The following is a 14,900-nucleotide window of genomic DNA, read 5'->3' on the forward strand; positions in this document are numbered from 1 at the left end:
CTGTTTAGCAGTGGGTTTTCTGCCTCCCACTGACTGAGATCACAAAGCACATTTAGTTAAGTAGAGAATATGCCAGTAAGCCAGCACGGGGAGACCCAGCGCGAATCCAGGAAAGAGTTTGACAAACGTTTAGCTTCAGCACTCAGCTGTGAACCAGGCAGGATATAACTGCTCACTCCAGTGTCCTTTCAGGATGCCACCTTTGGAATCCAGTAAACTCTTCTGTCCACCCTCCTCTGAGCCCTCACCTCCACCTCCAGCCTAACATAGCCTAGTTAAGCAGGGTAGTACTATGTCAAGGTCCTTTAATTTCAGAGGTCACCTCACTTTTCTGGAACTCCTTAATGGTTGACGAGGGTTGAGAGGGACTTTTCTAAAAGTCCAATGCCTGTATCTCTCCATCCTTCCCAGGATTCTAGAACAAAATGCAATAACGTAGATTCTTGGACTGGAGGGATTGACATTTACATACGTCATGAAGAAGCAATGTATTTGGAAACTGCCCCATGAATCTTGCCTCATTCCAAACGCCAAAAGAGAATTCCAACAAAAGAAACTTCTCTTTAACATTTTCTGGAGCTACACAATCTCGCTTCTCTCCCAGCACACTCTCTGCCTCTGCCCCCCTCCTTTCTGGTAGGCCCACTGCTAGAGAGGGTAGTCCTCTTCATGTGGGCACCCTTAGAAGAAGACACCCTCCACATCAACCCTCAGCCAACAGACCAGACAACACCCCCAAAGGCACCAGAGCACAAACAATGAAACCAGAAAATGAACAGTTCCAGGAATGGGTGAAGTAAGATCTCTTCCTCCTTGCTCTCTAGTTAGCTGAGCAAATTGCTTTATGATTCTTCTCAACTTCTTGCTGCTTGACAAACAAAGTACAATTGAGTAAATCTGGAGTTTCTCTCTCTTAGAAGGTGTTTTAAAGTTCTTTTTTCCTTTCCCCACCCCCTGCTTCCTGTCCTAGGAAATAGGATGCTGCCCTTAGGGTGTGATCATTTCTCTTCCGATTACAGGCGCTCAGACAAATCCTTCTTTCTCATCTCAGGGTCATTGGTGGGTCTTCAGGTCTGTGGAAAGTTATCTTTATAGGATTTTTTTTCCATCTGAATTTTACCCTGGAGTCCTGGTGGTGTGGGTTAAGCATTGGGTAGCTAACCACAAGGTTGGCAGTTCAAACCCACCAGCCACTTTGTGAGAGATGAGGTTCCCTACTCCTGTAGGAAGTATTCAGTCTCAGAAATTCTATATAGGGTCACTATGGGTTGGAATTAACTTAAGGGCTTTTTTGGTCTACTTCCATTTGACTCAACCTAGGACAAAAGGGTGTCCTGACTAACAAACTAGTATGAATCTTTTAATCATACATCTCATCTTCTTTTCCTTTACACTGTGGCCACCAGAAAGCTCAGCAAAACTTTTTGCTTAATTGCGGTAGTTTTCCTTAGTTTAAGCTTCTTAATTCTGTTTGCTTCTGGCTCTTCAGATTGAGTTTTTTTTTTTTTAAGTTTTTATTGTGAGGTTTACAAGTGAGAACATCAGCTTTACTCTCATCCTATTGTTTTTCTTTTCATTGCAATGATTACAATCCCCTGCATGCATCATCAAATAACCAAAGGGGACACCACATAGGCTTGCCTCCCCCCCCCCCCGGCCCCAGCACACAGCCCCTCTCCCTCCCTGAGTCCAGTGTCCCCAGCCACTCCATCTGTCCACGTCATCCCTGGCATCACTGCCTCTCTGGGTAGGGTCCCGCTCTCCGTTCTTCACATTTGATGGTCCCAGGGACCCCCGGCTCCTGGGCTGCAAAATCATTCACTCCCCACCTTTTATCAAAAAACATCTACCTCTGTATTTCCTACCCTCACAGTCAGTCAGTATTGTGCCACTAGAGTCTTATCCCTGTTTCCTTTCGTCAGCCTGGTCCCAACGGATTGGAAATCATTCATTGGTGATTCTACCTTCCCCTGCCCTGTCTGGAACTAGGGTCCCTCTTAAAAAGTTGTAAGTCAGTCACTCTTTGCCTTTATAGCCCCCCTCCCATTTTGGGTAGCCAATGTCTAAGTTGCCCATCCCTGTTAACCTTGTGTGTCCAGGGGGTGGGAGTGATCCTCACTGTAAAGATTTGTAGATTTGTTCCCTTTTTTTGAGCTACTACATCCATAAGTATAGGTAAAGTTCATCAAATTGTAGCAGTTACTCTTTTTTTTTTCCCTCAGATTTTTTTTTTTTTAATGTTTTGTTGTGAATTATGTGATAGTTTATATGGGAGAACATTAGCTTTACATTTATCCTAATGTATATCCTTTCATTGCCATGGTTACAGTCCCCTCCATGCATCATCAACCAACCAACAAGCTATGGACAATACTGCAAAGAGCGCTTAATTGTGTTCATGAGGAATCTGGACATACACCAAGATACAGTCAAATAAGGGGACACTGAATGGTTTAAAATCAGGACAGTTTGTATTCTTTCACCATATTTATTCATTCTGTATGGTGAGCAATAATCACAGAAGCTGGATTATATGAAGTGGCATCAGGATTAGAGGAAGACTCCTTAACTCATTAACTATTTGTGATATGCAGATGATACATACAACCTTGCTTGCTGAAAGAGAAGAGGACTTAAAATACTTACTGATATTCATTATGGATTACACCTCAATGTAAGAAAAACCAAAGTCTCCACCATTGGACCGATTAATAACATCATGATATATGGAGAAAAGATTGAAGTTGTAATCTTGCTTGGATCCACTATCAACACTCATGGAAGCAGCAGTCAAGATATCAAACAATGTATTGTTTTTGTTGTTGTTAAGTGCTGTCGAGTCGCTAGTGACCCTGTATAGGGTTTCTGAGGTGAATGGGAAATCAATTTGCTTTTTAAACTTTCACCCAAATCTCTTTCTCTCATATGAATATAGGGAATCTATGATACATATTATTGCTCTTAGGTGTCTACCCCACAGGGTCTCCAAAGCTGTAATCTTTATGGAGCACACTGCCACGTATTTCTCTGGGTGGGTTTGAATTGCTGCCTTTCCAGTTAGTAGCCAAGTGCTTGGTCACAGTGCCACCAGGGCTCCTTTGATATTAATAAGAGAGATCATGATTTTATTTCTTCATACTCTCATTCACACAATCTAAGATGCCATGTTTTATGTGAAGCACTGGCTCTATATAGCAAGCACTGGATTGCAAACCACAAAGTCCTTGGTTCAAGCCTGCCAGCTGCTCCGTGAGAGAAAAACGAGGCTTTCTGCTCCAGCAAAGATTTAAAAGCCTTGGAAAGTCTATACAGGGTTGCTGCGAGTCAGAACCAACTTGAAGGCCCTTAACAGCAACAACAATAAAAAGAAATAAAAACATTTCTGCCAATGACAACTTTTGGAGATGTGAAAATATTAATTTTAGGATTGATGAAATACTGTCTGTGTTGGGAATATCCCACATGCTTTCTTGTTTAATTTTGCAACAGCCTTATGGGTGGGAACTAATTGTTTTTCAAATCCTATTTTACTCACTAGGAAACTGAAGTACAGAGAGTTTAAGTAATTTTTCCCAGTTCATCTGGTTAGGAAGTGATTAGCCAGGGTTCAGAATGAGGTTGTAACATTAACACTCTAATCTTAAGCCACCATGCCTTAATGTGTGTCCCTTATAAATAGGTCTTTTGCAATTTATTTCTTATAGTCTAAGCTTCCCAAATACTCCTTTTGAGGCTGTGGGTAGGAGGTGGTGGTGGAGGGAGTTATACTGACTGAGGTCAAAGACAGCACCACCTGAACTTCCATCTTCTGATGGGAAGAGGCATAACATAACATGACTTTGCCCTGTTGGCTCAGCAAACAGGAAATTATGTGCCACCCATGGTCAGTTCTACTGGGCAGAAAACATCCTCTCAGACAGAGAGCTGCCAGGCCTCAAAAACAAGTCTTACTGTAACGCATACTACGTCTTTAAGAGGCAGGGGGATTATATCACTAAATTGAAGCAGGAACCTTTGTGGCTTGGTTTCATGTCTACCTCCCTCAGTAGCTGTGAGGGTGTGGAGGATTACATGGACGACTGGACACTCTTAGGCCCCCTTTCTTCTGTCAACATTCAACTTTAAGTATGAGCTTGAATTACAGTGCTGTGTGCATCCTAGAGATGAGTGTGGGCTGGTGGTCTGAACAGGTTGGGCAGTATTTGGAAGACCCTAAAGGAAATGGGGAGTCCTGGTGTGGCTGTGGACTAATGCATCAGACTGCAAAGTCGTTTGAACTGCAAGGTCAGTAGTTCAAGCTCACTAGCTGCTCCTTGGAAACCCTATACAGGGTCGGAATTGACTTGATGGCATTTCACAACAACAACAACAAAGGAAATGGAGATGAAGAGTAATTTGGGACTAGATAGGAAATGTGAGAGAGATAAAACAGAAAAAGTGCAAAGCATCAATTTCTTGGGGGATTATGAAAGGATTTCCACAAGGCAAGGCATGAATAGAAAACAGGCTAATCTGGGTGTTGGATTGATATTACAGGCAAAATGAATCCTTTTTTCCCTCCCTTCTGTGTGGAGACATCTGCTTCCCTGCTCCTGACTTTGGACTTGGTTGTTTGACTTATTTTGGTTAAGGGGATGTTAATGGATGTGACGTGAACTGAGGCCTGAAATGTGCTTGTGCTGCTCAGCTTGTTGTTCTGCCCTCCTGTCACTGTCATGGCGAAGACCTGGCCTGATCCCAGTACACTGAGGGATATGTGGGGTAGAGTTGCCTCACATGACCTAGACCTGCAGTCTGAAGCAGAGTCATCCTGACTGAGCCTCAGCACATTCGTGAGAAATACATATTTTACATGCCACTGTTATTTGTTACACAGCAGTAGCTGACTGAGACAACCCTCCTAGCAACCTGCAGTCCCTTTGGCATCCTGAAAGGTAGGAAGTAAATGAATAATTGAGTAACAGAGAGGATCAGTGGTAGCAACCCTGGGGATGAGTTGAGAAAGTTTCCTGGCAGCGTTGAGAACTCAGCCGAAGCCATGGCTCATGGGAAAGGTGGGAAGCTGGACAGAAACGAGTGTATCTCTGAAGTCTCCCAAACCAGTCACAGAAAAGGAATAAAGAGTCGGTTGAGGTTGTGGGTGAGGTGAATGGGTTTATAGACTGAGGTTACCCAGGAATTCTCAGTGTATATATACAGTGTACATACTTCATGTTTGATATATTTGTTATACAGTAATTTTCTGATAATTAAGCTTCTTAATATAACTTTGTGGTAAGAGTGCTTTTCCCACATTCCAGAGATTACTAGGAGTCTGACTTGAAAAAAAAAATCTTGTTGTATTGTGTATATTTTTAGAAGGAGGTAGTAAAAATAAATAGATTAACCAGGGGTGCTGGGAAAGGGGGTTGGGTGGGAAAGAAAAATGTCCCTCAGAAATAGACCATGAAATGAATTACCTGGGTAACCAGGGACTAGGTAGATGACATCAGCAAGGGAAACAGTTTGGCAGTGGGGACTGTCGTGACATGGGGAGTGTGAGCCCTGTCCAAGGAGGGGAGCTGTGACTTGGTTCCATCCAGTTCTTGCCCAATGGGAATGGGTTTAGTGTTGCCAACGCTTCAGAATTTTCCTGGGAAGCAGGGTTGCCATGTAAGTATGTAAAGGAGTGTTCAGTTGATGGGCGAACTGAAGGCTAGAACACAAGCCAAGCCCTGGGCTAGGACACATGGTGAGGGGAGCAGGGGCGACTGGATTCTAATCCCCATGAACTTCCCTCAGCCTTCCGTATCTCACTTCCCCCAGAGAGGCAGAATAAAGAATATCTTGTCCCTGCCCCAGAAGTTATAGACCCACTATATTAACAACAACTACATCCTTCATGAACATAGATGCAAAAGTTCTCAACAGAATTCTAGTCAATAAAATGCGGCAATATATAAAAAAGATAATAAATACATCATGACTAAGTGGGATTCATACCAGGCATGCAGGGATGGTTCACTGTTAGAAAACAGTCAACATAATTCACCACATAAATAAAGGAAAAAAAATCACAGGATCATATCAATGGATGCAGATCAGTATTTGACAAAGTTCAAAACTCATGCTTGATAAAAACACCCAACAAAATAGGAATAGATGGGAAATTACTCAACATAATTAAGGGCAGAGATACACAACCCGGAGTCCTTGTGTGGCACTGTGGGTTAATACGCTGGACTGCAAGCTCACCAGTCAACTCCTTGGAAACCTTATACAGGGTTGCTAAAAGTTGGAACCGATTCGACAGCAGTTAACAACAGCAATTGAAAACCAACAACCAACATCACTCTCAATGGTGAGAATATACACACTCAGGTTCATTGTAGCACTATTCACAATAGAAAAAGACAGAGGCAGCCTAAATGCCCATCAACAGAAGAATGGCGAGACAAACTTTGGTACATACACACAATGGAATACTACACAATATTGACAAATAATAATGCATCTGCAAAACACCTCATAATATGGATGAACCTGGAGGACATTATACTGAGTGGAATTAGTCAATTACAAAAGGACAAATATTGCATGAGACCCTTATAAAAAATTAAGAAAAGGTTTTTTTGCTAAAAGAAATATTCTATGATGGTTACCAGGGGTGGGAGGGAAGGGAAAATTATTCAAGGGCTGGAGGGTTAACATGGGCGATGGGGTAGGCAATATACAACAAGAGGGAGGTTGGCAGAAGAAAGATGAAGGTATCAGGAGATGGGGAGGAATGCAAGAGTTAAAGCGAATAGAGCTAAATACTGTCAACTGTTGGTACAAGGAGGGGATTTCATTCTTTGAAACAAAGCATATGATTTGTTGAGTGTACAACTGATGATTTGCTCTGTAAACCTTCACTCAAGACACAATAAAATCTGGTGCACAGTAGGCCCTAATATTTATTGAAGAATGAATTAAATGGGGGGGGGGAGTGAATTAAAAACAAAAGATAATGGAAGTTTTCCACAAACTTTTTGAAGCCCCCATGGATAGACTTCATTGGTTTTGCTTCTCTGGAGAACCCAGCCTAAGATAGATCCCAAGTGTCGATAGTGCTGAGATTGAGAAACCCTGCTTTGGAGAACTGTCCTGTGTGCTTTTGTGTTGTGGTCTGTGAGAGATCCCTGTCTCTCTCTTTCCAATCTTTCCCACCATGTCTGTGAGTGATTCTGATATCCTGCCGAACTGTTCCTTTTCTTTAATTTATTGTTGTAAGTGCAGTTGATTCCGTTCCAACTCACAGCAAGCTTACGGACAACAGAACAGAACACTGTCTGGTCCCATGCCATTGCACGGTTAGTACGTTTGAGCCCATTGCTGCAGTCACCGTGTCAACCCATCTCAGTCAGGGTCTTCCTCTTTGTCACTGGCCCTTCACTTAACAAGCAGGGACTGGCCCCTCCTGATCACATATATAAAGTAGGTGAAACCAAGTCTCACCATCCTCTCTTCTAAGGAACATTCTGCCTGTACTTCTTCTAAGACAGATTTGTTTGTTCTTCTGGCAGCCCATGGTATAGTATAATTAATATTCTTCACCAATACAATAGTCATATGCATCAGTTTGTCTCTGGTCTTCCCTATTCACTGTCCAGCTTTCCCATGCATATGAGGCCATTGAAAATACCACAGCTTGGGTCAGGGGCACCTTAGTCCTCAAACTGACATTTTTGCTCTTCAACACTTTTTAGAAGGTCTTGTGCAGCAGATTTACGCAATGCAATACATTGCTTTATTTCTTGACTGCTGCTTTCATGAATGTTGAATGTGGACTCAAGGAAAATGAGATCTTTAATCAAGATTAATTTCTGTTACCTGTAACCAAGGATCTGATAGAAATTAAGATTAATTAGACGAGCCAGGCTGGTGTCTGGGTTAAGAGGGCATATAGAACACATTTATTACCTGTCCTCCTTCCATTTGAACTAAGGAATACAATTTCATTTTTAAATGTACCACAGTTTGTCTTCTCATTCTCCAGTTGTTGAGTGCTAGGTTGTTTTCTTTTTTCCTTGTTATAAACAATGCCATATTGGTCACTCTTACATATGAATGCTTGTACTTATACGTGAGGTTCAAATCCAGAAGTGAAACTGCCACTTACTAGCTGTGTAGGCGCCTGGCCCAGAAGTGGGGACTCTGAAATCTTCATTTCCTTCTGAGGGTTCCTTGTTACCACCAGGAATGTCCACGTTTTGTGTTAGTTTTGTTCAGTCCCTGACCTTGTCCCCTGAATAAAACAACAGAATCACTGTACCAAATTCTGGAATCCACTTTGTCACAAATAGTCTCTTTACACATATGACCCGAGCTCCAGGAACAGTGGTGGATACATAATAGGCACTCAGTCAATATTTGCTAAAACTGAATGAAAATGCCTAGAGAGACCAAATGCTCTGTGCGAGATCTGTCTGTGAACTTCTCTCCATCCGGCACCAGAAATAACACCATGTTTATTCATTCAATCCATGTTTGTGCAACTCCTACTATGTTCCCGGGAAACCAGTGCGACATGGTCTCAGTCTTCATGGGGACATTCAATAAGGCGATACGTAATTACACAGTGAAAGCTTTCTGAAAGAAGGGGACTGGATTCTTAAGAAAGAATAACTTTTTTGGAGGGTCCAGAAAACCCTTTCTGAGGAAGTGACATCGGAATTCAAGATGAGTAAGGAATCAGTCAGGCCAAGATAGAAGAGGAGTGTTCTAGACCGAGGTCGTGATGTAGACAGAATGGGATATAGGAAGATAGAGGAGGTGCATCCACACTCTAATGTGTGCCTGAGGATCGTACTGAGACTCAGGTGATGCCTTGTAGGTCTTGGCTGGGCTGAGTCACCAAATTTCTAATCCCCTGTCAGGTGAGGCTTGTGTTGCTGGTCTGAGTTAGAGGAGCAAGGGAGAGGGTGAGGTGGTGGGATTGGAGGGCTAGGTAAGGAGCAGGTCATGCAGAATCACAGGGGCCTTTTCTAAATGGGAGCTGGAGAGTGAAGCAATCTGACCTGGCAATTGATCAAATGCTTATTTTTTTAAAAAATGAATACTCTGCAATGTTGTTGAGAATGGAAGTGGGAATTACACACACTCTTGGGTTTACAATCCCTGGCTTGCTCTTGCTGCTGCTGCTGTTGTCCTGAGCCCTCCTGCAGAATCCACCTCACAGCGAGTCCAGTAGGACACAGTAGTAGCACTACTCCATAGACTCTTATCTTTATGGAAGCTGACTGATGCATCTTTCTCCCTCGGTGGTTTCAAACCTTTCAGTTAGCAATTGAGTGCTTAACCACTGCACCACCAGGGTCTCTGTCCTTTGTCTTCATGTTGGAGAACCCTAAAGAACCAAGGGGTCATGGAGGTGTTTAAACTAGAAGCATGTAGACTGTGCAGCCAGACGTTGTCATACCCTGCAGCCACCTCTTGTCCTATCCTGAGGCCCGCTGCCCTCTTTGGGAAGGAGGCACTATAGTGAAATAGGGGCTGCCAAGAGGAGTCTGAAGACTCAGGGTGAAGCCTCATCCCTGCCACTTGCCACTGTGTACCTGCATGACCTATTGTTGTTGTTAAGTGCCATTGAGTCAATTCCAACTCATAGAGCCCCTGTATAGGGTTTTTGAAGCTTTTAGAATCTTTGTGGGAGCAGAAAATTCCCTCTTTCTGCCTCGGAGCAGCTGATGGGCTCGAACTGCAGAACTTGTGGTTCGCAGTCCCGTACTTATGCCCTTAAGCTGTCTGAGCCTCAGTTGCCACATCTGTAAAATGGGGATGTGAAAACCTTCCTGGCAGGGCTATTGGGAGAATCAGAGATCATGCATGGAAAGAATAGACCTTCAGTCAATGAGGTTTGGTTTTCCCCTTTTCTGTTCCTGAGTCCTGAGTTTTTGGACACAGGAAAAGCGGTACACCACCCTGCATCTTGTGCACATCTCCAAGTGCCTGAGACAACAACAAGGTTACTCAGGTACACAGGATTGTCCTTACCTTGAAATGCTGGGGAAGCTTCCTGCAAGGAAACCAGTATTATCTTGGGTGAGGCTGGCAGAGCACAAGCCAAAAAAAAAAAGAGGGGTGGAACTTTTCTTTTTGAAAAAGAAAACTGAAAAATGAAGTGAGTTCCCTTGCTCTGTTGACCTTTTTGGTCATTCTGTCTGTCATTCCTATTCCACAACAGCAAGCCACCGTCTCCCCCTCCTCTTGGCTGCAAACAACCCTAGAGCCACTCTGTCTGCCACCATGCACCATTTAAAGGTACACACACCCATTTCTTACTGAAGGACTGTTAAGTAAATGATCTTTTTTTTTTAAGCCAGAAAGTGGCTCAACATACTCAGCCTACAGTGAATGTCTCTAGGGTCCTCCCTGCTAGACTCAGGACAAAGGGCTCCAGATGCTTCTTTTCTTTAAATGGATACAAAGAGGACAAGAGGTAACCCTGGCTGAGAGGAGCAGGGAGACCTGAGGTGGATTGGGCTGAGGGGGCAGGAGAGGCTGACTGCTGTTTTCCTACCCCCCCCCCCCCCACATATTATCAACACTAACAGCTGCACCTCAACTTGGCACTGTGCCCTGCTAGTAACTGCAGCAGATATGCATTACTAGTTCCACTTTGAAGATGAAGAAACTGAGGCTCAGAGGAATCAGTAGCTTGCCCAGGTTACACAGGTGAACGTTGGCGCCAGGATTCAAATCCAAGCCTTGTTAAATGATATCAAGTTAGTTACAACTCATAGCAATTCTGTATAGCGTTTCCAAGGAGCAACTGGTGGGTTTGAACCACTGACCTTGTGGTTAGCAGTCCAGTACTTATCCTATAGCGCCATGTCAGGAATCCAAAGTTTGTGTGGAACCACCCCCAACATTGACTTGCTGGATCCCAGCCTTTTGAATGATTTGATTCCTCTGCAGATCCTTGTCAGAAAGAAAGGACTCGTTTTTCAGGTCAGGAGTATGACATCTGGCATTGTGAGTTGCTCAGGATTACTGGTGGGGTTAGGAAGGGGTTTGGGGTACCTAAGACCTTGTCTTCAATACTCACATGCTGCTAGTTTTAAAAAAAGGAGAATCCAGAGAACAGGATGCAGTCAGCATTTCTGCGGATGTGTCACTTGGAGGGCGTCCCATGATCATGTCTCTCCACCACCCTGCGTCTTCCTGCCATCCATGGAGGTACAGGGTTGAAAGTCATGTCTCCATCTGCCAGTGAAAACAAAGAAATCATTACCAGAAAAATAAAACCACAGAACGTGGTGCAAACCAAGGAGAAGGGGGAAAATGTTGGCAGATTCTTCACTTCCTTCTTGTCTTCCCTGTCTTCGTCTTCATCGTGACCTTCCTTATCCTCTTCGTCTTCCTCCCCCCTTTAGTTCTCCTCCTCTTCCACCACTGGCTCTTTTTCCTCTTTCTTTTACTTCTTCGTCTTCTCCTCTCCCACCTTCTACTTCCCTGTCCCCTGATGGACAAAAATGAACTGAGCAAGATAGTGTCGAATGGCACTGGCTTTGGGTGAAGGCAGACCTGGTTATGAGACCCGCTTGCTATCTGTGGGCCCTTTTGTTCTTTATTTCTTCATCTGTGACCCCTGCACCATATGGTGATGTAGGGAAGAAAAAGAGATGAGAATGGTTACAGTACCAGACCTTCTCCTTCTAACCTCACAGCAAGCCCCAGGTTCCACCACCATACACAGGCTGGCAAGCAGGATGGACTCTGAGCTGGCCCTGTACTGAGCTCCCCGACGTTGCTTCTGAGACTTGGGGAGGCAGGAGGTAGATGGGAGCGAGTGTTATAGGAGTACAGCCTGACAGGCCTTGCATCCTCACCACGACCTTTGCTGAGGACAGAGCACATCCCAGCTTGACCGACGGATTCCTGCCTCAATGGGCCTAGCTTCCTTATTTCTGCTCTATCTCCTCCCAGGGTTGCTGGGAGCAAGGAGGATGGATGAACGCCAAGTTTTGCATTCTAAGCCATTTCATTACTGTATACGTTATTGAGTGCTATTAAACAGCATTTCATCTTTACCAAGAGTGTCTTCTTGCTGCTCTGTCTCCCACCTCTTCCTCCTTTCCTTGTGGCCAAGCTAGGAGACAGGTGAACACTATACCCAACCCAATTCCCAGATGCAAATACCGAGGCTCTGAGCGATGCCAGCTTGACTGGTGGGTAGTAAATGACTCGGGGGAGGCATTACAACTCTATGGGTTTAGCTGCAAGATCCACCAGCAGACATGAGCCATGACGCTGGTGGGATAGACCAAACACTTGAGTAGGGAGAAGATGATAGGACAATCAGCACTTTCTGGAGCAAATCTAATAATATACCAGACCTTCAGCCATCTTGTTTTATCTGCTTAACCACCTTATGTCATGGTACCCATTGTCCAGATAAGAAGACAGAGGCTTGAAGGGTGTAAGTATATTATTTGTTGTTGTTGGTGGTGTGCCGTGAAGTCTGTTCTGACTTCTAGTGACCCTGTATAGATTTCCGAGGCTGTAAATCTTTATGGGAGCAGAAAGCCTCATCTTTCTCCTGTGGAACCGCTGGTAGTTTCGAACTGCTGACTGTGAGATTAGCAGCCTGACTCTTAACCACTATGCTTAGTCTTTAATAAACGTTTGCTGGCTGACTAGGTAAGTAACTTTACCCAGCTCATTCGCAGTAGAACTGGAACTGAAATTTGTGTGCATACTTCAGCAACACTATGCTGGGAAGAAGTAAAACAAAAGATACATGGAGATGTGTAAATGGAGATTAGAATAGCCAGTGTGTTGGCCCAGGGCCTATTTGCCTAGGTTTCCAGGCAATACGTTTCACCAGCTCAACATCAAAGAAATGTTGACCCTTGAAGGCTGTGTTTCCCAGGTTTCTGTGGCATTTTCTTTACTTTTGGTGCAAGAGTAAATTTTGTTGTTGTTAGGGTTATCCTTAGGACTAGGATTAGTGTTAGGGGTAAGAGTTGGTCTAGGAATAGGAGTAAGGCTTGGTTTAGTTTTTAGGGTTACAGTTAGGTTTATTTTAATTTATTTCTTGAAATCTACTTGCTTCCCTTTCCTTTGGAAGTTCTGTAACTATAGTTACCTCTTTTTATTTTATGTTGTGTGTTTCTGTTGCAACTGTATCTCTGGTTCTCTATTTTCAGTCTTGTAGGTCTGTTTTACTCTGAATATTTCTATATTTAGATTGAGTTCTGGGTGATATTGTCATTTATGTTAGTCTCAGGTTATTGTCTGCTGTTGTTGGTTCTCTCTCCAGAGAACTTCCGTTAGTATTTTTTTGTAAGCTTGGTCTAGTTATTAAATATTCTTTTAATTTCTGTTTATCTGAAAATGACCTTATTTTGCCATTAGATTTGATGGACCATTTTGTTGGATACATGATTCTTGCTGTTGTTGTTAAGTGCTGTTGAGTCAGTTCCAACTCATAGTGACCCTGAATAGGGTTGCTGATGTATAGTTAGTGGGTTTGAACTGCTGATCTTGAGGTTTGCAGTCCAGTGCTGATCTTAAAATGCCACACCCATTTTTTTCTTTCAGCGTTTCATATATGTCATTCCATTGCCTTCTTGTATGCATGGTTACTGCTGAGAAATCAGAGTTTAATCTTATTAGTTTTCTTTTGTAGGTAACTTTTGTTTTTCTTAAGCTGCTCTTAGAACTCTTTCCATGAATATGGTTTTGGAAATTTTGATTATAATGTGTTTTTTGTGTTTTTCTTTGGGGGTCTATTCTGTTTGGAGTTTGTTTAGCTTCTTTAGTGGCTATTTTCTTGTCTTTAATGTTAGAGAAGTTTTCTTCCAACAACTCTTGGATAATAGTCTCTATTTTTTTTTTTCTTTTCTTTTTTCTTTCTTCCTATTCTGGATCTCAGTCACATGTAATTTATTCCTCTTGACTGCGTCCTGCATAAACCTTAGTCTTTCTTCAGATTTTTTGGTTATTTTTCAGATCGTCCATATAGTTTTGTCTATTTTCCCTGATTTCACCTGCAATTTTTTTCATTCTCTCAATCCTTTGAAGTTGATTAAATAACCGTGGTTCCATAGCACTGTACTGAGAACCTCAAGGTCTGTGATTTGAGTCTGCAACCTGCTCCATGGGAGAAAAATGAAACTTTCTGCTTCCATGAAGATTTAAAAGCTTTGGAAATTCCATGTAGGGTTGCTATGAGTTGTAACCAACTTAACAACAAGAACAACAACAACAAATAACATTCTTTGAAATTTCTTACCAGGTAGCTAGGATACCATTTCTGGTGTTACTTTATTTTTTTCTTTTTCTTTTTTCATTATAAAATGACCTTCTTTATCTCTGGGAATTGTCTTTGATTTGAAATCTGTCAATAAAAGTAGTTTTACTTCTTGTTTTCTAATCTGAATGCCTTTTATTTCTTTTTCATGATTGTTGTACATCAATTAATATCATCATTCCAAGATTATTTTTTGTTTTTGTTTTAAAGGTTTTTTTATTGTGAATTGAGTGATAGTATACATGGGAAAACATCAATTTTACATTCATTGTTTCATTGCAATGATTACAGTCTCCTTTGTGCATCATCATTCAACAGTATTTGCTTTTATGCCCTCTTTTTGTGGGGGGGGCGTGTAGGGGAGATGTACACAAAAACATTCAGGAATATATAATAATTTAAACATCCTCCTGGTCGCCAGCACACAGCCTTTCTCTTTCCATGAGTCTAGAGTCCTCAGCTGCTCTGTCTCTCCATGTGCTCATCTCTCTGGTGTCACTTCTTCTCTGGATGGGGTCCCACATTCTGCTTGTGAACTTCTTCTTGATGGTCCTTGGGTCTTCTGTTCCTGGAATGTAAGATTAACTACTCCCCCCTCCCCCTCCTTTTTTTTTTTTTTTTT

The sequence above is a fragment of the Chrysochloris asiatica genome, unplaced genomic scaffold, assembly GCF_000296735.1.
Source record: "Chrysochloris asiatica unplaced genomic scaffold, ChrAsi1.0 scaffold00007, whole genome shotgun sequence".
NCBI lineage: Eukaryota > Metazoa > Chordata > Mammalia > Afrosoricida > Chrysochloridae > Chrysochloris > Chrysochloris asiatica.